Here is a 21,759-nt window from a genome sequence, read left to right on the forward strand (position 1 = left end):
GCCTTTCCCTCTAAGCTGAAAAGAGAGAGAAGAAAGGAAAAAGAAAGAACATTCTCCCAGCAGGCAGCTGGCCTGCCATGAAATGTCTGTACCTACTGTGGGCAGATTTGCAGTTCCAGGATTGGACTCCTGAGTCATCTTAGGACCCATATGTAATTCTGTGGTAGAGATCATTCTTAAATTGAGGGATCACCAATAAAATCAATCTCTTTAAAATGATTGTTATGCTTGTACGAAACCAGCATTCAGCACAGTTGCCATAAGTATGATGGAAAAAAGAGCAACGAAAGCATATAGTAAAAAGGAGAGCAAGGTTAAAGAAAAAAACCCAAAACCTGTTATCGGGGTGCTCCTTTTTTATGTCTTTGTTTCTCTACCCTCATCCCCAACTCTAAGATCAGTTGTCTCGTGGTATATTCTGCAGATGCATCAGCATTGGCTCAAATGCAGGCTCAGGTTGTGATACCATATACTCATAATGAATAGCACTTCCCAGTATGAGTAGTTCTACTTGATAGTTAAATGAGATTGTGTGGAGCAAGGTACTACTCCAGGAGAGTATCTCAGGGTCTTATCCTGATGCCCATCACATTGGTTTCCGAGAACCTTCCATATAAAATCAATAGCAACAGCAGAGTCTCTTGGAGCTTTTTCACAAAATATATGGTAACCAACTCTCTGCCTTCTTGGGCAGCTTCTCTTTCTGAAGCCAGAGAAACAAATCCTTCTGAAAAAAATTTAACAAATTTCACCTTTAATCTATGTGGGTGCTCTGGCATTGATTCATTCTGTAATACTGAATTATTCATTACAAATCAGTCTAGTGGGAAGTTTGCTGATGTTTTGTCTCCAACATTGCTGTGACCATTAATGGATGGTTCTCTTGCGACAGGGGATGGGTATCTGGAATGGACCCAGATCTACCATCGGATTTTAGTTTTTTGTTGGGTTTTTTTTTTTTTGGGGGGGGGGGGGGGTGGAGGGAACAAACCTGAAATTTTGAAGAAAGTTTTTCATTAAAAAAACACAGTGTTTTTCAATCATCTCAAGTAGTAACAAACCAACTAATTGCTTCTCTATTCCATAAATGTACACCCCAAATTGTTTGTTACATTAAGCAACATTTGGCTAACACCCAAGGTAACTAGAAGTAACTACATGTCATAATAACCCCATTAAATTTGACAAATGTGAAAGTTATGAACGAAAGATACTATTTAATCAAAAGATCAGTTTCTAATTTCAATGCATCAGCATGTTAAAACAATGACCACAGTAAATCAGTACAAAGCCCTTAGGAGCTTTTCCTATTCTATTGCTATGCATACATGACACAACTTAATTTCACTCTGAGAATACCTGTCTAATTGCAAGTCTGTCCCCAAAATATAGTTGTGAGACATACAGTAGTCTCCGTTTTCCCCATAGGTTAATACAGGCTTAAGTGCCTCCCACCACCACCTTTCCCTGCACACACAATCTAAAGTAGATCACTAAACTTAGTGTCTTTTTGTAGTTTGTTTTTAAACACAAATACAGTTTTGCGAACACTAAAAATCACAATGAAATTCTGAATACCTTATAACAGCAGACAGTTCATTTTTTTTCTTGGTTTTGTATCTCAGAGCTTTCCTCAAAAAGACAAGCGAACATCCAAGTAACCACTGTCCAGAGCAAAGCAAAACAATCACACCCCATATGCATTCTATTCCAGGCACAAAAGCAACTAGCACTGAGTTGAATACATTATGCAGTGCATCTATCATAGTAAGACACTTTGGGTTAATTCTGTGCAGGTGTGAAAAAAGTGTGTTCCTTAGACTAGGCCTGTTCATATTCATAATGGTGTGATAATGGTGGAGAGACATCACTTACACAAAAACCACTAAGTCTGGTTCTGCCATTCATGATAATCTTTGTCTAGGAATCTGAGTCCTATATAATTTACAACCTTTTGCAACACAACACCTGCAACATGGGCAGCACACAAAGCAGTTCCTGAAGGTAAACACTGGGCATGTACCCTGATCTCAGCAGATACCTCTACCTCACTATGAGGAGATGTCAATCTGTATAATTCCTCAATACTATGAAAAGCTTCCTTACAGCCAGCAGTGGTGACCATTGTTGTGGTATCCCTCTGTTGAAGGCTCAAAGAATTTTCTATTAAAATAGTTACCATTGTAATCAGATACTCAGAAGTACTGTACAAACATCTTCAGCTCTTTGCAATTAGATTTCCATTTCTCCAATCTCTTCTCCAAATTCTTAAACTGTTCCTTTTGCCTTAATTTGCTCTGCATTACTGGATACAGAAGAACATTCACTGAAACATCAACAATATACTTTTTCTTTATAAATGCTTAGTATAATTGAGATTTTAAACTAAAAGTTATCACGAAAATAAGATACTTTGGAACTGCTTGTTTCTTCCAGTTTAGGCCTTTGAAGCACAATTCCTTTACAAGGCAACTTTGTGCACTCATCTTTATCAAATATCCTTAATACACTCAGAGTTTAGTCATTTCAGCTGTGCTTTCTTGGGGTTAAAAATAAAATACATGTATAATACTTTATTGCTATATTGATCTGCCATGGCTTCATTCAGCCTTGCAAAAAGAGTAACCCAGATCTGCCACAGGCAACATGCATAGAAAATTGCTTCGGAGACAGTTTTGGTGATGTTCTTAAAGGTAGCAGAGGTAAAACTGAATTATTACTTAAATGTAATCTTTTGGTTTTTCTAAAGCATTTCAGTTAGACTGGACATCTGTTTCTGAAATAAACAAACATGCTATCCAATGGCAACTGTCTAACGGCTCGCAGCAACACTACAGAAAAGCCCAGGGCTCAGAGTGTAGAACAACATATCCAACTGAAAAAGAAGAGGGTGGGGGGGAAGGGTTGGATTAGGCAGAATATACTAGGGTTAACACTTTTATTCTTGTATTTAGTGCCATGAGAACTTTAAAGGACAACAAACACCACCTCAACTCAGTGGATGGGCACCACCTCCAGAAACAGAATACACTTTAACAGACTGCTGGGAAGTTAGTTCCATACTGACTTCAAAGGAAGTGGACCACTCAGCAATACAACACCTAGATATCTTCTATCCAGTGTGTGACACTTTTTTGGGGTTACCTGAGATGTCTGGGATGAATCATTACCACCTGTTTACATCATGAGACAGTATTGTCTGCGTCCACCCGGGGAAAGCTTCCCCAGCTTGCAGCTGTGGGCAACACAAGTGCTTCATTCTGGGCTCCACAAGCCCTACTTCCTCTCTCTCTCTCTGCAGGCTAGCAATATACGCACCCCACTTGGGTACACGCAGGTGCCCAGTCCCTTATCTTCTGGACACCCACTATGTACATGGATTCGCTACCTCCATAGAAACAGAGACTCCCAGTGCCCTGGTTTCACTTCAGTCCAACCCTCTCCTGAGCACAAATCACTTAGGTTTATAGAAAAACCAAATTGAAGTTTATATAACAGAGCTTGAGATAAAGTTTCAAATAAAAGCAAGTATAAGAATTTAGAATCGTAAGGTTACAACTAAAAGAAAAACAAGAGACCCAAACTACAGCCTATGCTTATTATGAAGTTACTTGCCTGTCTAATAAGGTATCTCTTACCCGAAGGTCAATCCTTGCAGCACGGTCCAGTTCCAAGAACTCAGATCCATCTTTCCTGAGACACCCACACCAGCAGTATCTCCTCTGTAATAGATAAAAATCATGTGGCCTTTCCTTTTCTCTTATACAGTTGCAGACTATTGCCTCTTACCCCCAGAAAAAGCTCCCAACCCAATTCAAAGTTTTAGATTTTGACAAATCAGCAATATTTTGTGGGGATGCTTAGGTTTCAGTGAAGTTCCTCTGGAACCCCAAACCTGCTTTGGTTCCTGCTACTTTGGCTGCCTGCTTGGATCTTCAGAAACATGGGCTTATAGTTTTCCAGCCACTCAGCAGTCCACCTGGTGGGCTGATGGGGAGCCAAGAGACTGGAAGCCCTGGCTCTTTGGCTCATGGGTCTTCATCATCCCTGGCTCCCAGGCCAGCAGTTCTTTGGGAGACTGTTAGGCAGACTATAGAATCATAGTATATCAGGGTTGGAAGGGACCTCTGGAGGTCATCTAGTGCAACCCCCTGCTCATCAAAGCAGGACTAATTCCCAATTTTTGCCCCAGATCCCAAATGGCCCCCTCACGGATTGAACTCACAACCCTGGGTTTAGCAAGCCAATGCTCAAACCACTGAGCTATCCCTCCCTATCCCAGAGTCAGGATCCCAGGGTTTCTATCTCTGGGGTAGCCTACCAAGAAGACTAATCTGGAGCTAGGGCTCCATTTTCATTTGCAGAGAATTTTGAAATGTTGGGAGGGGGAGTTGTTCTAAGTCTGAACAGACTCACATTTCAATATAACAAAATCCTCTGCGAAAGGGAGTTACCTTTCCCCATCCAGCTCTGCATAATGTGTCCAGGCCATTACAAAGTGTATGACACCAAGGGACAACACAGCCTCAATTGAGAAGATTTGAGTATGATGTGTGGAAGGATGTTTTGGAAAAGATCAGATTAATCTAGAGTATGACCGCTTTTAGGAAATCCTCTGAAACCTTCCTTATTTGCTAAGCCTTTGCCATGCTAACCCGAATGACATTTGCAAAATCAGCTCCCAGAAGATGCCCAACCCCTTTATCACTTGAAAAGGGACAAGACTCCATGAAGTCAACTAAGGACTTTACTGTTGCTTATCTATTTTACATGGAAGCCATTCAGATATTATGCTATGGCCAGCGGTAAAAATAACCCTGAAATGAATTGATATTACCAGCAATTATTCTGTTCTAAAGCAAATAATGAATGACTTTGACTTGGAAGAGTGTAATTCATTTTACTTTGTTGGCTTCTATACTTGAATTTGAGCCAGTTTCAGTTTTAATGAAAAGTTATCACATTAGTAATAAGCTTAGTATTTATAAATCAAAATGAATGAGACGAGAGACTGAAATATCTCATACTCTTCTGGAAGCATGTGTATTCCACAGCCAGGACTTTTTACCTTTGGAAAAATGGCAGCATTGTCCTACCTCTGACATGATTTATGCATTGCAAAAGTTCAAGTTACATTAGATCCTGTCATTTCGGATAGTCCCACATATATGTAGTCAACCTCATAGACACTCTACACATTACATTTGGATTAAAATCAAAAGGTTATTCTTGCTGTACAAAAAAGCCCAATGGATAGAGTGAATTATGTTTATTCTGTTAGATTGCCTCTCTAATGCACAGTTGTTTTTCTTTTGGAATATACTGAAAACCCTGGGTTTTTTTTGTTTTTGTTTTTTTTAAAGGTGCCAAGGAAAAAGACTCCATCTCTAAAACCAAGACAATAACTGCCATGTTTTCCAAGAAAGGTGCATAATTTTTTTAGATTTGCTATAAAGTTCTTCCATTGGTGGTATAATTTTTCTCATTTTTGAAGCAGAATTCACATAAGAACATTGGTCTCAAGAAGGAAACTAAAAATACATATTGCAGTGAGTCACATGTCCTTCCAAGTAATCCTAGGGAACAAACAAAAGGATTTTCAGCACCTCTTTTTGGTGGACCTCTAAAAAGTGTGTCTGCTACCATTGCAGGCACGCTCATTTGTGCATGCAAAATCTACCATTTGCAGAAGCAACCCAAGATTTTACTTGCCAGCTTTCTACACATTTTCATGGCTATTTGTACTCACTGAAGTTGGTTGGGATTTCTTCAGCAAAATGCTGATTTGTCAAAAATGAAGCTTTTCACCAGAATGGGCTGGCTTCTACAAATTGTATGAACTGAAAGTTTCAATTTCTTTAAAAATGTTTCCTTTTGACATTTTTTTAAATGAGGGAAACCACATTAGTGTTAGATAATCTGGAGACAAATTTGCTTCTGTTTGTTGATTATCTTCGAAATTTCAGCAGAAAATAGGATAAGGTACAAAGGAAGTGTCCTTAGAACCCTGTAATGCGCTGCTCCCTACAGAATAAACTTTTCTATCAAGAGACATACACTCTCTCTGATATCATGTTAGCCATTCCTACTCATGACAGACTCCCTCATCTCCTCCTCATCCCTTCCGAATTCATTGTTCCCATCCCTCCACTGGGAAGACCCCGGGCAGGGTCCCAAGCAAATTCCTCCACAACATCTATAACTATCCTTCCCTATAACTCTGTGACTGACAGAGCGATCGGACTGCCTTCATATGCACTTGTTTCGACTAGTATTTCCCTGTTAAATACATTTTTACAACCTCAGAACAGTTTTTATGAAGCTCCCCAGATTCCCTTTACAATTCAACATTCTTACCAATGGTTCAAAATTGACTATAAAATCAATTAGGTAAACTGCAAGCACCACACACAGAACACTGGACACAGAGTTCATGTTAATACAATGAACCATGAACATCTAATCCAATGAACATGGTGGTGAAAAGTTATCTCCCATGTATTCCATTGCCTCTGCTGCTTAAGGGTTTCTCCTCAGACAACACCGTATCTTTCAGCATGTGTAATAAAGTTTATTCTCTTCTTTCAGATTTCCCCACCCAAAAGATTGTGCTCTCACTGATTTACAAGATCACCAGTTACTGGCTGCACATAGTCTATCATCTAAACATAGAGATCCAACCATCCTGATATACACTACTATGCTAACAGATGGCAGCAAGGATAAATAGCAAAAAGACTTAGTCAATGTATGCCTTGTGAGGGTTTGGGCACAGTATGAAAATTTGTGGCATTTCCTTTCACACATCCACACACACACAAGGAGTGAATCAAATCCCCAGCTGGAGGGAGGGAAGGAAATATAACAGTTTTCAGATAGAATAATTAAAGGGTTGAGTTAACTGGGAGAAATTGATATTGTCATGCTGTTCGAAGCAATTCAATTGCATGAGTATTTCAATTCCCTTCTCTCTCCAAATACAAATTTCCTTTACAAGTTGGCTGAGAAAGTGCCTGATCCAAAGATCATTTACGTCAATGGGATTCTTCCCATTGACTTCAGTAGAGTTTGGATCAGGTCCCAACTTCCCAATTGCTTTAGCTTGAAATCCTTGTCAGCCTATGTATATTTTTCTCCATAAATATTTATCATTGCTGGAACATCCTTGGAAATTTACATTGCCATATGTCTATGTATTTACTTAATAGTCTGTTTTGGTTGTTGTTTTACTAGTACCCAGCTAGCTGCCCCTCCTTTGAAAGCAATGACACTTTAAAAATCTCTCTTTTGACTTGCTACCCATGTATCAGATTAATGAGCCATATTATGCAAGGAAAGTAGTGTATCATTTCATAATCAGTCCATGATGCAGAGAGAGGGAGGAAAATGTACTAGCAATATGTTTGGAGAATTTATGGTCCAGGGCAGTGAACTAGAAAAGAAAAACTATCCAGTCAAAGGTGAGGTGTAGCTCACCTGTAGTGGATTAATTATATTCATAAATAGTAAGGCAGCAGAAAATGTTACAGGGCCACATTGGTGATTATTTAACAATTACTGAATTCCCACACTACACTAGGCACTTTGCAGAACAAGTAAGAGATTTTTTTTCATGTCTTACAGCTTAAGATATTTGAAATATTGATCTAGACCAATGTTTCTCCTGGGATGGATCTGTGGGGGGGGGAGGAAAAGGGAGAATTTGGAAATCCTAAATGCCCCAAATCAGGTGTGGTCTCATGTGGTATGAAGAGTAGAGAAGTAGCTTGCAGGTTGTATATTCATTCTGGCTACCGTCAGTGCCAGCTTCTGTTGCAACATGTGTGTGTATGGTGCTTTTGGGGGTAACATCCATTTATAAGCCACCCTGAAAACTGTTCTTGATCAATTTCCTCTCCTCTAAGTGCTTCAAAATTGATTCCTTGAGGACTTGCTCCATGATTTTTCCAGGGATTGAGGTGAAGCTGACTGGCCTGTAATTCCCCGGATCCTCCTTCTTCCCTTTTTAAAGATGGGCACTACATTAGTCTTTTTTCAGTCATCTGGGACCTCCCCGATTGCCATGAGTATTCAAAGATAATGGCCAATGGCTCTGCAATCACATTTGCCAACTCCTTTAGCACGCTTGGATGCAGCGCATCCGGCCCCATGCACTTGTGCTCGTCCAGCTTTTCTAAATACACCTCTACCCCGCAGGTTCGCATACAACGCGGTAAAGGTCTGACACACTGCTCTGAGCAGTGTGTTAAGGGTGCCGGGCTGGGCCGGGGCCGAGGGTTTGGATAAGGTGCAGAGGGTCTTGGGGGCATTCAGGGGCTCCCCCCCCAGAGTCTGGGAGGCAGGAGCTGTGGGGGGGCACTTTTGGGGGGCCCAAAGTCCCAGAGTGGCCCAGGGGATTAGTGGAGGGCTGGGAGCAGGCCGCTCCGCTTCCCTCACCCCAGCCCCAGCCGTTAATTGGGGGGAGGGGATGCCCCCCGCACTCACCGGCAGTAGCGGAAGCGGAGCAGCCCGGCCCCAGCCCGCTCCACTACGCCAGCTCCCAGCCGCGGCTTTCTGCTTCCCGCCACAGGGGACTGTGGGACCTTTCCCCAACCCCACCCCCAGCAACACGTCTGGAGCCGGGGCAAGGAAAGCGGAGTGGGATGGGTCTGTGGCGCTCCACTTCCCGCCGCCGGTGAGTGCGTGGGGCGTCCTTTCCCCAACCTCCCCACACTCACCGGCGGCGGGAAGTGGAGTGCTGCAGCTGGGAGGTGGCAGAGTGGAGTGGGCTGGGGCTGTGTTGCTCCACTTCCCACCACTGCCGGTGAGTGCCTGTCAGGAGGCGAGGGGTGTGGATAGGGGTCGGAGCAGTCAGGGGACAGGGAGCAGGGGGGTTGGGTGTCTTTGGAGCAGGTGGTCAGAGAACAAGCAACGGGGGGCCAAAGCAAGTTCGATATAACTTGGTCTCACCAATAATGTGGTGAGATCTTTTGTCTCCCGAGGACCGCATTATATCGGGGTAGAGGTGTTGTCCTGAACCATTTCTTACTCCACAGAGGGCTGGTCACCTCGTCCCCTTACTCTGCTGCCCAGTGCAGTAGTCTGGGAGCTGACCTTGTTCGTGAAGACAGAGGCAAAAAAAGCATTGAGTACATTAGCTTTTTCCACATCCTCCGTCACTAGGTTGCCTCCCTCATTCAGTAAGGGGCCCACACTTTCCTTGACTTTCTTCTTGTTGCTAACATACCGGAAGAAACCCTTCTTGTTACTCTTAACATCCCTTGCTAGATGCAACTCCAAGTGTTATTTGGCCTTCCTGATTTCACTCCTGCATGCCTGAGGAATATCTTTATACTCATTCCTGGTCATTTGTCCAATCTTCCACTTCTTGTAAGCTTCTTTTTTGTGTTTAAGATCAGCAAGGATTTCACTGTTAAGCCAAGCTGGTCATCTGCCATATTTACTATTCTTTCTACACATCGGGATGTTCGTTCCTGCAACCTCAATAAGGATTCTTTAAAATACAGCCAGCTCTCCTGGACTCCTTTCCCCCTCATGTTATTCTCCCAGGGGATCCTGCCCATCAGTTTCTTGATGGAGTCAAGGTCTGCTTTTCTGAAGTCCAGGATCCATATTCTGCTGCTCTCCTTTCTTCCTTGTGTCAGGATTCTGAACTTGACCATCTCATGGTCACTGCCTCCCAGGTTCCCATCCACTTTTACTTCCCTTACTAATACTTCCATGTTTGTGAGCAGCAGGTCATGAAGAGCTCTGACCCTAGTTGGTTCCTCCAGTATTTGCACCAGGAAATCGTCCCCTACACTTTCCAAAAACTTCCTGGATTGTCTGTGTACTGCTGTATTGCTCTCCCAGCAGATATTGGATGATTGAAGTCCCCCATGAGAACCAGGGCCTGTGATCTAGTAACTTCTGTTAGTTGCCAGAAGAAAGCCTCATCCCCCTGATCTGGTGGTCTACAGCAGACTCCCACCAGGTCATCACACTTGTTGCTCACACTTCTAAACTTAATCCAGAGACTCTCAGGTTTTTCTACAGTTTTGTACCGGAGCTCTGAGCAGTCATACTGCTCTCTTACATACAATGCAACTCCCCAACCTTTTCTGCCCTGCCCGTCTTTCCTGAACAGTTTATATCTGTCCATAACAGTACTCCAGTCATGTGAGTTATCCCACCAAGTCTCTGTTATTCCTGTAACTTTAGTGCCCTTCTGGCCAAGATGGAGTCTGCTCTGCAAGCAGCTCTGGCTAAGAGACGGCACACACAGGAATGCAACAGGAAAAATTCCTTCCACCCCAGGGGCACCTGTTCCAAACCCCACAGAGTGAACACACCCACCCACAGGAAAAGTACAATGTGTTGCGGTCCACATACAAGACAGCACAAAGCTTTAAGCAAGCAAGCAGGCTGGTCTGCCAACGGGCTGCCCCTGTCAGCTTTTCACCCTCTCCTTTATTCTTTCTCTCCCCCCGCGCATTACATTCTCCAACAGATAAAATGAATACACTGGCTTTGTTTAACATTCTTATTTACCAATTTCTATCTACCGCATTCCTTGCTCTCGGGCCTTGAGCCAGTCCTGGGAGGCTTCCCACGGTTCATGTCATCTGGGCGAGATTCCAAGGTTCATGCCCTTGAGAGGAGCCATGTGTGCACTGCTCCTACACAACACTCCGGGTGTGCCCTGAATGTTGCCAAGTGCATGAACCTTGTATGAATGCTACATACAATGGATATAACAAAGGGAGATATTTATTTACAGAGGGATGAGAGGAGAAAACAAGGGGGAATGTAGGGGGAGCAGTAGAACAGGGTTGCATCCAAACCAAGGCCCCACAGGCCCAGTGGTAGCACAGTCTGAAAGGGCAGACACTGAGCAATGTGCCTGCACCCAGAGTTCAGGAGTCCTGAGCAAAGTTCCAGTCCAGTGCTCTGGCTTGGGTGCTCCTGGTTGTCTTTGGTGCCAGTGAAATTTCCCCAACAGGCACCTCCAGTGCCCTCTTCTGCCGCTCTCTGCAAAGCCACACAGAGCGACAACCTCCTCACTTAACTACCTAGAAACCTCCCTCCTTATTCCCAATCCAGAGTCACCAGCTCCAGTACTTACAGCCCCATGCAGCTATGGGCAGCAGTGATACTGGGTCCAGCTCCCGCCTGTCCTTCTCGGGCAATTCCTCCCTGGCACAGTGCTCCTCCTGGCTCCTGTCCGGGGCCATTCCCAGTCTGCTGCCCTGTCCTTTCCAGGCTTCAGGCAGGTTCTCTCTCCTTCACTTTGTCCAGGGCCTCCCTGCTGCAGCCCTTCTCTCCCTGGGCTCCAGAGCAACACCCCCAAGTTTCCTTCCTTTCTCTCACTGATCCCCCTCCCCAATAGGAAAAAAGATTTAAAGGGGCCATGCTCTCTAAACCCCAAGGGGTTACATTCCAATCACATCATAATCCCTTGATTGTGCCAGGACTTCCAGTTCTCCCTGCTTGTTTCCCACGCGTCTTGCATTTGTGTACAGGCACTTAAGATAACTCACTGATCGTCCTGCTTTCTCCGTATGAGGCAGGATTCCTCCCCTCTTGTGCTCTCCTGCTCGTACTCCCTCCTGGTATCCCACTTCCCCACTTACCTCAGGGCTTTGGTCTCCTTCCCCCGGTGAACCTAGTTTAAAGCCCTCCTCACGAGGTTAGCCAGCCTGCTTGCGAAGATGCTCTTCCCTCTCTTTGTTCGGTGGAGCCCATCTCTGCCTAGCAATCCTTCTTCTTGGAACACCATCCCATGGTGAAAGAATCCAAAGCCTTCTCTCTGACACCACCAGCCATTCGTTGACTTCCACGATTCAATGGTCTCCACCCAGGCCTTTTTCTTCCACAGGGAAGATGGATGAGAAGACCACTTGTGCCTCAAACTCCTTTAACCTTGTTCCCAGAGCCACGTAGTCTGCAGTGATCCTCTCAAGGTCATTCTTGGCAGTATCATTGGTGCCCACGTGGAAGCAGGAAGGGGTAACGATCTGAGGGCTTGATGAGTCTCGACAGTCTCTCCATCACATCGTGAATCCTAGCTCCTGGCAAGCAGCAGACATCTAGGTTTTCCCAGTCAGGACAGCAGATAGAGGACTCAGTCCCCCTTAGTAGGAAGTCCCCGACCACCACCACCACCTGCCTTGTTCTCTTGGGGGGGTCGTGGAACCCCCATCCCTAGGACAGTGCATCTCATGCCTTCCAATTGGTGGAGTCTCCTTCTGCTCCCTTCCCTCAGATGTATCATCTAGTTCACTCTCCGTATTAGTACCTGTGGAGAGAACTTGAAAATGGTTGCTCTCCTGTATCTGCATTGCTGGTACATGGATGCTCCTCTTTCTTCTTCTGGAGGTCACATGCTGCCAAATTTCTTCACCGTCCCCATGTCCCCGCTGTGCAGCCTGCTCTGATTCTTCAGAAAGTTGTGCCCATAGAAGCATATCCTGACTTCTGTCCAGGAAATCTTCAGTTTCTCTTACGCAACTCACGGTCGATACCTGTTGCTCCAGACCGTGAACCTTCTCTTCCAATATGGAGATCAGCTTGCATTTTGTACAGACAAAATCTCTTCTGTCCTGTGGAAGAAAGACAAACATGGCACATCCTGTGCAGATCACAACAGCTGATTGCTCACCATCCATATTACCTTCCTTCTAAGAGCTTTCTCAGCTGTTGCAGTAACTACTCAGAGAAGCCTGCACTATGAAAGCCTCAGTGGGCTCCCCCCCAGGAGAAACTCCCTCTGTTGATTCGCAGCTGGCTGCCTTTTTATAACATGCCTTTTAATATGTTTGTGACAACTGTTTATTAACGTCTTAATATCTATGTGGCATTAGAGTGAATGTGTTAACAATGCTACAAACCATTAACTATTGTTAATAATCTGAAGGCTTTGTTTGCAAATGTGTTTAATTAATTAGACTGACACAATAACTTTTACAAGGTTAGTAAGATGTCATAACCTGATGGTATTTGTTTACTGTCAAACAAATGTGCATTTGCCTCAAGTTACTCCCTTAAATAGAGGTCTATAAAACAAAGAACAGAGCACAACGGTTTTAGAGACATCATCAAAGATCATGTCTGAATTGGATCAACTTGTCATTTTCATGTTTATTAAAATCCATTGATAACTTACGAACTATAATACTGACATATGTTTAATAGCTGCAACTTACGAAAGCTTCTATTATTGCATGATTAGCCATTTAGGGGTCAATACTGAAAACACTTACGTAGATTATCACCCTAACTATCAAGAGTAGACAATGGGATATTGTCATGAAAAAAAAAAAAAGTCATGCGGTGTGAAAGGGCAAAATTTCAAAAGTACTGGGTTGACCTAATTTTGTTCCCATTGACATCAGGTGGAGCAATTAGTCCAAAGCTAGGTGTTTTTGAACATTCCACTGTAAGTACTTGCAGGATTGTGGTTTATATTTATATGTTTAGCAATTAGTTCTTGCATAATGTTTATATTAGAGGTGGGTGAACAGTTAACTACAGTATCAGCAATCTATTTGCTAAAATTAGCCCTTTTCCCTCTTCAGAAAATGTCTGAATAGATTACAGGTTTGTTTACTTTCAGAATTGTTTTTAGGTTTTGTGCAAACAAATCTGAGCCTATGAATTGCGCACAAAGTGTCAGCTGCTAGTATTCACAATTAGAAAACCAACCTGTGTTACTGGTTTATAACAGTGCTATTTCTGGTTAGTGATTTGATCATCAACAAATTATTTATTCTAATGTAGGGCCCAGAAGTTCCATTTTGTTAGGACCCATGCAAACACATACGACATGGTCCCTTGTCCAATGAACTAACAGCCAAAGAAGGCAATTTATATTAGAAGGGTAGGGGAGAGGGTTACAATCTACTTCAGTACTGTTATGCCAAACTGAGCCTCAGCTAGGCTCAGTAGAAAAATTTCTAATTAAACTTATTTTGATGGAAAACTGGGTTTTCAACTAAATGGAAACATTTGTGGAAAGTTTGCTTTCCTAGAAAATTTTTAAATTTCCTTCCCCTGAAAAACTGGAAATTCAAACCCTCACACCTCTTTCAGTTTTCAATTAAAAGTCAACATTTTCTGCAGAAGATAAAATTCTGACCTACCATAAAAATAGCCTTAAATTACTTTTAGGTATAATGGAAAAAATGATTTGGAGGATGGATTTGAAGGAAGAGATAGCTCTAGTGAAGGAAGCCCAAACTTAGGGGGCATCATAGAAAAGGCACAAAGCAGGCTATCAAAGAAATGTACAAAAGTCTATTGTCATTGGCAGAGCGGAGAATGATGGGAATGTTACACGCTAAAAGTCAAGAGCGGATAAGAAGAGAGCAGTGGAGCTTTGAATGGCCTAGAAAGTGAGGGCAAAATGTCTGGAATTTGGAAAAAAGGGAGCTCGTGGAGGCATTAGAGACTGAAGTCTGACAGTGGCCACCATTTGTAAGTGTCATGATTTTAACTGTAGTACTGTGTCAAGAACCGATAGGCACAAACAAAAATAAATCTGAATGAATAAACTTGATAGTGTTACTACTTATAACCTGTTCCAAAGCCCAGTGAAGTAACTGAGAGTCTTGTCATCGATGACAATGGGCTTTGGATCAGGTCCACAATTCCCATATTTATTTATTACAATGAAATCTAAAGTAGTATTAATTCCTTGCAAAGGAAGTCACTGTATATAAAAGTGAAAGATACAGGACTATCAAAATCCAGAGCTGTTTGGACCCAGGATTTGATTCTATTCCATCTGTAACATAAATGTGTTTACAGAAGATGCACAAAAAGCAACAGATGGCATGCTCTTTGCATACTAAGAAATATGACTGAGGTTAATGGGAATTTTGCCTGTGTAAGGACTGCCACATCAGGCCCTTTATTCTATATTTTTTAACCTCTGGATACCCATGTAATTGATAAATAAAACCAAAGCAGAGGTCCTAAATTTTAATGCATGGACTGATTTGCTCTTGGATTTTTATCATTTACAGCATTAAAGAAGTGAAAGGATAATTTCTCTTGAAGGACAAACTGTGTGTCTTTTAACCAAGTGTTATCCTGGGACCAAAAAGAAAAATAAAAAAAATCTGCAAACAGATGGATTAGTTCACTGTGCACTAAACCTAAAAGGCACTGGGCTGCATGATATGGACTATTCTACATCTCTATGCTTAGCTCAAGGTCACATTTGACTAATTAGAATATTTTTCTGATCAACCAGTTCTGTTAGACATTCATAGTAATATACCTGACAGGAACTTTTTAAAAAAAAAATATCCTTCAAAATCAATTTTGAGTTTCATTGGACTATCACATGAATATGGATACTATTTTTAAACACACCTTAGTCCTAGATACACAAGAACTTAAAGGTTAGGCCTTGCAATGGTTATGTTGCTAGAAAAATCACTGGAACCACAATGGGTTCCACAAAGCCTGAGTTATATACCTAAGTTCCCTGTACAATGAATGCGGAGAGATAGATGCCTAAGCCTGTAATCGACACAAGCCAGCATGCTACATGGGGAACTGCGTAAACCAGCCAATGGAGGATGCTTACCAGAGAAATATGTCCTAAGCTTCACTCTTCTCACAGAGTTTGGTGCCTAGCTCTGCTTGCAATCCACAGCTGGAAACAGGAGCAGTGGCCTAACTCCACCCAAAAAGGCTGGGGGAGAGGGTGGAACCTTATAACTTTTAGCCCAGTGGTTTGGGTATTCATTTGGGATGTAACAAACCCCAGTTCACTTCCCCTGATGAGAAGGGATTTGAATAGGGTTCCGCACCTCTGAGTTGAATGCCCTAGCCACTGGACTATGGGATAGATATGGGTCTCCCTTAATTGCTCTTTTTGAAGTTGTTCCACTTCTGATTAAATAATTGAATAATTAAATACTTTCTCTGATGCATTAATAAGAATCACTCCATAGTCCAGTGGTTAGAGCCCTCAGAGAGGTGTGGAATCATTGTTTAAATCTCTTCTCATCAGGCAAGGGGGGAATTGGCAGGGTCTGCCACATCCAATTTGCTAAGAGACTATGCTGAACACTGATCTAAAAGTGATAAGGGAGACCACAACCTTCTCCTCCCCCTCCCCAACCCCCCAGATACTGTATGAGGTAAAAAGAAAAGGAGGACTTGTGGCACCTTGCTTATGCTCAAATAAATTTGTTAGTCTCTAAGGTGCCACAAGTCCTCCTTTTCTTTTTGCAAATACAGACTAACACGGCTGCTACTCTGAAACCTGTGTGAGGTAAGTGTGCTCTGAACACACCTGCATCCAAGATAGGCAGAGAAATGCCTATCATTCCCCAGTTTGCAGATTTTGCTGGGGTTTAGGTGTGAGATAGGCATTCAGATACAGAGTGAAGCAGGAATGTGCATGCCCAGAGGCAGAACTTTAGGCACCTAGGGAACTTTGATAGCAAAAATTTAGCTCTGAGTGAGGTTATTGCTTACAGGGTTAGGTGACAGCCAAGCCTGGGGTTTGTGGATTGCAGTGGTGCCTAAAATTGGGACTTAGGAGCCTAAGTCACAAAAGACCAGATCCAGTCAGACCGAGGTGCCTAAGACCCATTGACTTTCAATGAGACGCATTCCTAAGTTCCTGAGGCACTTGGAAGTTTTACCCCTATACCTATATTTCAGTTTTTACACTTTGGAAATTTGGTCATTGAGTAATGCTTACAGTAGGTATTAGAAATTTATGAAAAAATAAATAGTTAATTTTGGCAGTAAATCGTAGCATTTGAGCACAATGCACATCAACAAACATTGCAGACACATACATAGTAATGGGCAAAAAAATTAAGCAACCCTACCTACAGTCACCTTGACTATTGATAGAACTTCCCAATCCCAGCTGCATCACAATACTCAGACAAAAGCCTATGTTGGAGAAAACCACAGTTCTCACTCTCAGGTTGGGTGCAGCCAGTCAGATACACTTTATTACCTCAAGCAATTGCACAGAGGGAGAGAGTGCACTAGGACACAGGGTTTCCCCCACCTAGGCAGGTCTCTCAGAAGAAAACAATTAGAGCAAGCATTTATACCTTTATTACAGACAATAATAAGCAACAGCTGCATATTGTTTATAAGATATCATGAAGGAATATGTATTTTTCTCACCAATTTCTCTTATAGTCTACATTCTATTCTTATCTAATACAAGGTCACAACAGCCTCTTTCACAGTTCTTTTCCTACTCACTTCACACTATCCCTGCTTCTACAAATCTCGTGTTATTAAAGCTAGAGTTAGCCTGACTCCTGCTCATTTCAGAAGCCTGCATCCGAATTCCCTTTATCTACTTCCACACTTCTCCCCTTTTGTGCTTCCAGCACAACTATCAATTTTAAAACTTCCATTTTCATTAAATTTTGTATTTCAAACTCTACATCAAATACTTCAACCTTAGGGGTTTTAATTGGATACAATGACAAAGCATGGTTAGTATGGACATTGCTTCAATGTTGTTTTTTTTTTGCTTCAATAAGCTGCAGGGGTTCTAAGGGCCCTAATATCCAATAATTCAAATATCAGGTGTTATTCCAGGAGCACTAACAACAAATCAGCTAGGCATACCAGGTGGTCTAATCTCCCAGATTTCATGGAGAATAATCCAATCCCACATGCATCTTCCCCATGGACCCGGCAGGATTCGATATGTGGGAGCCCACACCCCTCCTACCGGCCCATATGCTTGGAAGGAGCACTGCGAGTACTTGCACATCCATCCTGAAAATCTCCAAGTATGTCTCCATGGCCACAAATCAGATGGTTTCCTGAAACTCTAGTAAGGGCAGTGGGCCAAGCCTGATGCTCTAGATCACTCTGAATGGCCATCAGCTGGTCATTCAGGAAATCCTGGATTTCTGAGCAAGCCAGATCCCACTGCAATGCCTTCCCAGTCTCAGTGATATTCAGTACCATCTCTGTTAACAGCTGGGCATGGGTCATTGAACTAAGGGTGGAGATAACATATAATACACCAACTCCTGCTTGCACCTGGCTCAGCTGTGCTCCAGTAATAAGACCAGTGGCTTTTTCCTAGTTGCCCTAATTTTTCATCATGTTGTTGGCCCTTAAGGATATCCCAAATTGCTGATGCGCTATTGGCACCATCCCATAAATGTCCAGCTAAATCTCTTTTCTTCCTAGGGGAGACCTATGCCATTTTTGCCATGCTAACCTAATGACAGCCACTCTTGAGCAAATTGGATATGTAGAGGTGATCTGAAAACTGGACAAGGGCAGCGTGAATTTGATAGTCCCTAATGTATTAGGATATCGATGGACTGTGATTAATGCTACATCTCTTTTTGGTACAGAACTATACCACATCTGTTATTTAACTATTCTCTGGTACTTTCAAGAGGCATTAACATTAATAGCATAGGAGAGGTATATTGTAATATGGTACAGGTTAGATTATTAATTACTGGGACCATCTTAATACAGATAAAATTTCCAGTGGCAGAACACACTCTCTGAGTAGGAGTCTGATTGATTACTAATTGGGTAACTAAATCCTGAACCTCAAGAATAAAATTTTCAAACAAAATTTAAATACTTAATCACTAAAATATATAAAGGCCTTGGCCACTGGGTTTCATCAGAATATATGGCATTACCTGTATTTGGATGTATTATAGGGGTAGTAGTATAGTGTAGGAGATGTTGGGGGCAGGGGCAGCGAGGCACCGTTGGTATGTGTGTCATCTGAAAGCCAATTAGGAAGGGCAATACATGCTGAAGATACTTATCCAAAAACACAGGGTGCAGCCTGTGAAATAAACCCCAAAACCCAATCACTACCTCATTCCCAAGCATGGGTCCCACAAGTTCCTTCCTACCTGTAATTCTTTGTTTCTTCACCAGGGTCAGTTCTTAATGTCTTTTGTAATCAGGAAGTCCTGGACTTTGGCAATTTCAGCGGAGCGAGTATTCCTTCTTCTTTCCTGAAGCAATCATGGCTCAGCATCATACAGGGGAGAGGTTACCAGCATGTCAACCTGTAGTGTTTTGCTTTCTTTAGCAAATACTGAATGTAGGTTAGCTTTGTCAGTGGACAAGGGAGAGGTTACTAGCACTTCACCTTGTCCTTTTCCCCTGCTGTCCAAATGGAGGAAAGAAAAAACCCAGAAGGAGGGGCAGGCTAATCAGTAGTCAAAGTGAAGTCATCTCGAGGCGGAGGGGTCTTTTTTCAGTAAGAAGCATGGGTCCAGGCAGTCAGTCCTTGGCACTTCACAGAGGTGTTGGTAGTTAGCAGGACTTAATAAGGGCCTTGCTAGCGTGGGGCCAGAGTAGTCTTTCATTGATGGACCTTTATGTAGACCAAGTCACCTGGTTTTAATGAATGGCAGGTTTGCTCAGGATTCTTGGAGCAGGATTTCTTTCACCTGTAAATACAGAGACCTAACACATTTCATTAATGTCCGGCAGTGTTTTGCAGATCTCACAGTTGCTTGGGCACGTTCAAGCCCCCTTCTTTCTTGGAAAAAGAAAAGGAGTACTTGTGGCACCTTAGAGACTAACCAATTTATTTGAGCATGAGCTTTCGTGAGCTACAGCTCACGAAAGCTCATGCTCAAATAAATTGGTTAGTCTCTAAGGTGCCACAAGTACTCCTTTTCTTTTTGCGAATACAGACTAACACGGCTGTTCCTCTGAAACCTTCTTTCTTGGCTGTCAGCCAAATCCTAGTTGTGAGCAGTGCCCTTGGGTGGGTCAGCATCTTATCTTTGGACCAAGCCTGCCAGCTACAGCATTGAATTAACTTGTCCTCTGTTCTTTTTCTTTTCCCCTTCTTGGCTTCTTTTAATCTATAACGGAAACTTTCACTCTCCACTCACACACCTTTTTCCAAAAATGAACACGTATACATTCTCCATTATACAGCACTTTAGTCTTATTGTTCAATGTATGCCACATACACCCTTCTAGTAAAATGACTATTAGAGAGCTTTGGAGCAACAAGCCAGGACCCACTTTTGAGGAGTCCACTTGGTACAACCTCTGGTGTCCAATAGCTTTCCTCCCTTCCTAGCCCTCTGGCTAGAGATCTGGGGTAGCCAGAAGGATCCCATGTGCAATATGGGGAGTGGGTTAACTTTTCATGTGTTTGTTGTTTTCAAAGTCTGTTGGTGTGCAATTTTAACAACAATTTTTCTTTGCTTTAGCAAGTGCATTAAACTTTAGTATATCACATTTCCTGATATTATCCAAAACACTTTGTGTTCCAAATTGAATAAAACAAGTATCTGCATTTTGATTTAACCCTTCTGTTTGATTTTGAACTAGACTGTTGTATGAAAATATTAAACACAACAATTTTGGCCACAAGACAAACACCACAAGACAGGACATAGAACACATAACATAGTTCCTATTGCGCCAGTAAATTCATGATATGTTGGATTGCTTTTCAGCTGGCACCAGTTTTCTCTGATTTTCTGAAAAACAAAAAGAACATACATCTATCCCTTCTGGGCAGTCAGTCATTGCTTAAAATATCTCCTTTTTATACAAATATCCTTTGATTTCAGGCAAAACAGAAGAATTACCCCATATTTTCTTGTGTTTGTTTCATAGGCATACCTAGTTTCAGTAACTTCTGCCTTATCAATCTTGTAATTTACATTAACACAAATGCTTTCCAGCTTCCTTTTGGATCCAAAGCTATCAGTTGCACTCTATCATCACCGACTAGAGTGGAGAGAGGAATGCTAAATCCCTCTCTGGTTCTCAGACCTACTGTAGCTGAGGTGCGGCTCACCTTTAATCATGTAATTCTTAACATGTAATACCAACTGTGCCAAACAAAGCAAATGTGAAATATCAATGGCAAAACAGATAGATGGTGTGCATTCTGTAGGGTTCTCCCCCTCCTCAATTTTCCATTAAAACTATGACAGATTTTCATTACCAATTTGCCTGTGCCTTAGTTGATCAGGCTAAGACCACAGGATCATAGGGCAGAGATGAAGAGAACACACCATGTGACTGAATTTTAAACTTCATTAATAAATAATAAACAACAGAGAGTGTTGAGAACGTTCTCACATCACTCAAAGGAAAAAGGAAAAAAAACGTTAATGCTCAAACCCTGCCCCCCTTTTATACTCACAAACAAGCTTCCCAGGCTGGCCAGGCCCGGGGGTAGGAGAGACAGAGAGAGAGAGATGGATGGGAGGTTATCCTGTGCACAGATTGTTCAGAGATACGCTGCAAAAATTTCCAACTTGCTTCTGCTTTTGGGAGGTATTCCAGTCCAGGCCGGCTGCCTGTGGCTTCTTTAATGTCCCCAAACCACATCGGCTCCAGGGTTGCAAAGGCAGACTGTTGGGTCTCACTGGGTGTCCAACCTTTGCAAATGTAATCTCAGTCCTGCAACTTATTTGCCTTTGTTTTACCTTTATCTATATTTTCTTCACAGCCAGCTGGGCTGAAAGCAGGGTTTTTTTGTGCTTGGCATCATCTGTGTTGATTCTTGCCCTTGGACGCAAAGCAGCTTTCTCCTTATCTCTAGGCCAAGCTGCCTTTTCAAATTAACCTGTTCCTTTCCATCCTTGACTTCAGGCTTAACTAATTGAATATATAAAGAATATAAAGAAAAAATAATTTGGGTACAGAGGCATCCGGATGCTTTACATTTCGTTTTAAATCCTGCATTTGCATTTGAATTTTGCCTGGGAGTCCTTCAGACTCCTCACTCGAGAGTCATGGAGTCTCTTTGTGGCT

At 42.5% G+C, this 21,759-nt stretch overlaps 1 long non-coding RNA gene across 1 annotated transcript; it reads right to left on the reverse strand.

Annotated features, from left to right (window-relative positions):
- Positions 1-995: 995 nt before the first annotated feature.
- Positions 996-21,392, reverse strand: LOC142071411 (uncharacterized). Its single transcript, XR_012667443.1, has 3 exons — positions 21,146-21,392; positions 18,873-19,418; positions 996-3,722 (listed from the first exon to the last, which is right to left on the reverse strand). It is a non-coding gene; the product is annotated as an uncharacterized LOC142071411 (long non-coding RNA).
- Positions 21,393-21,759: the final 367 nt, after the last annotated feature.

Source organism: Caretta caretta, chromosome 3 (genome assembly GCF_965140235.1).
Source record: "Caretta caretta isolate rCarCar2 chromosome 3, rCarCar1.hap1, whole genome shotgun sequence".
Classification (NCBI taxonomy): domain Eukaryota; kingdom Metazoa; phylum Chordata; order Testudines; family Cheloniidae; genus Caretta; species Caretta caretta.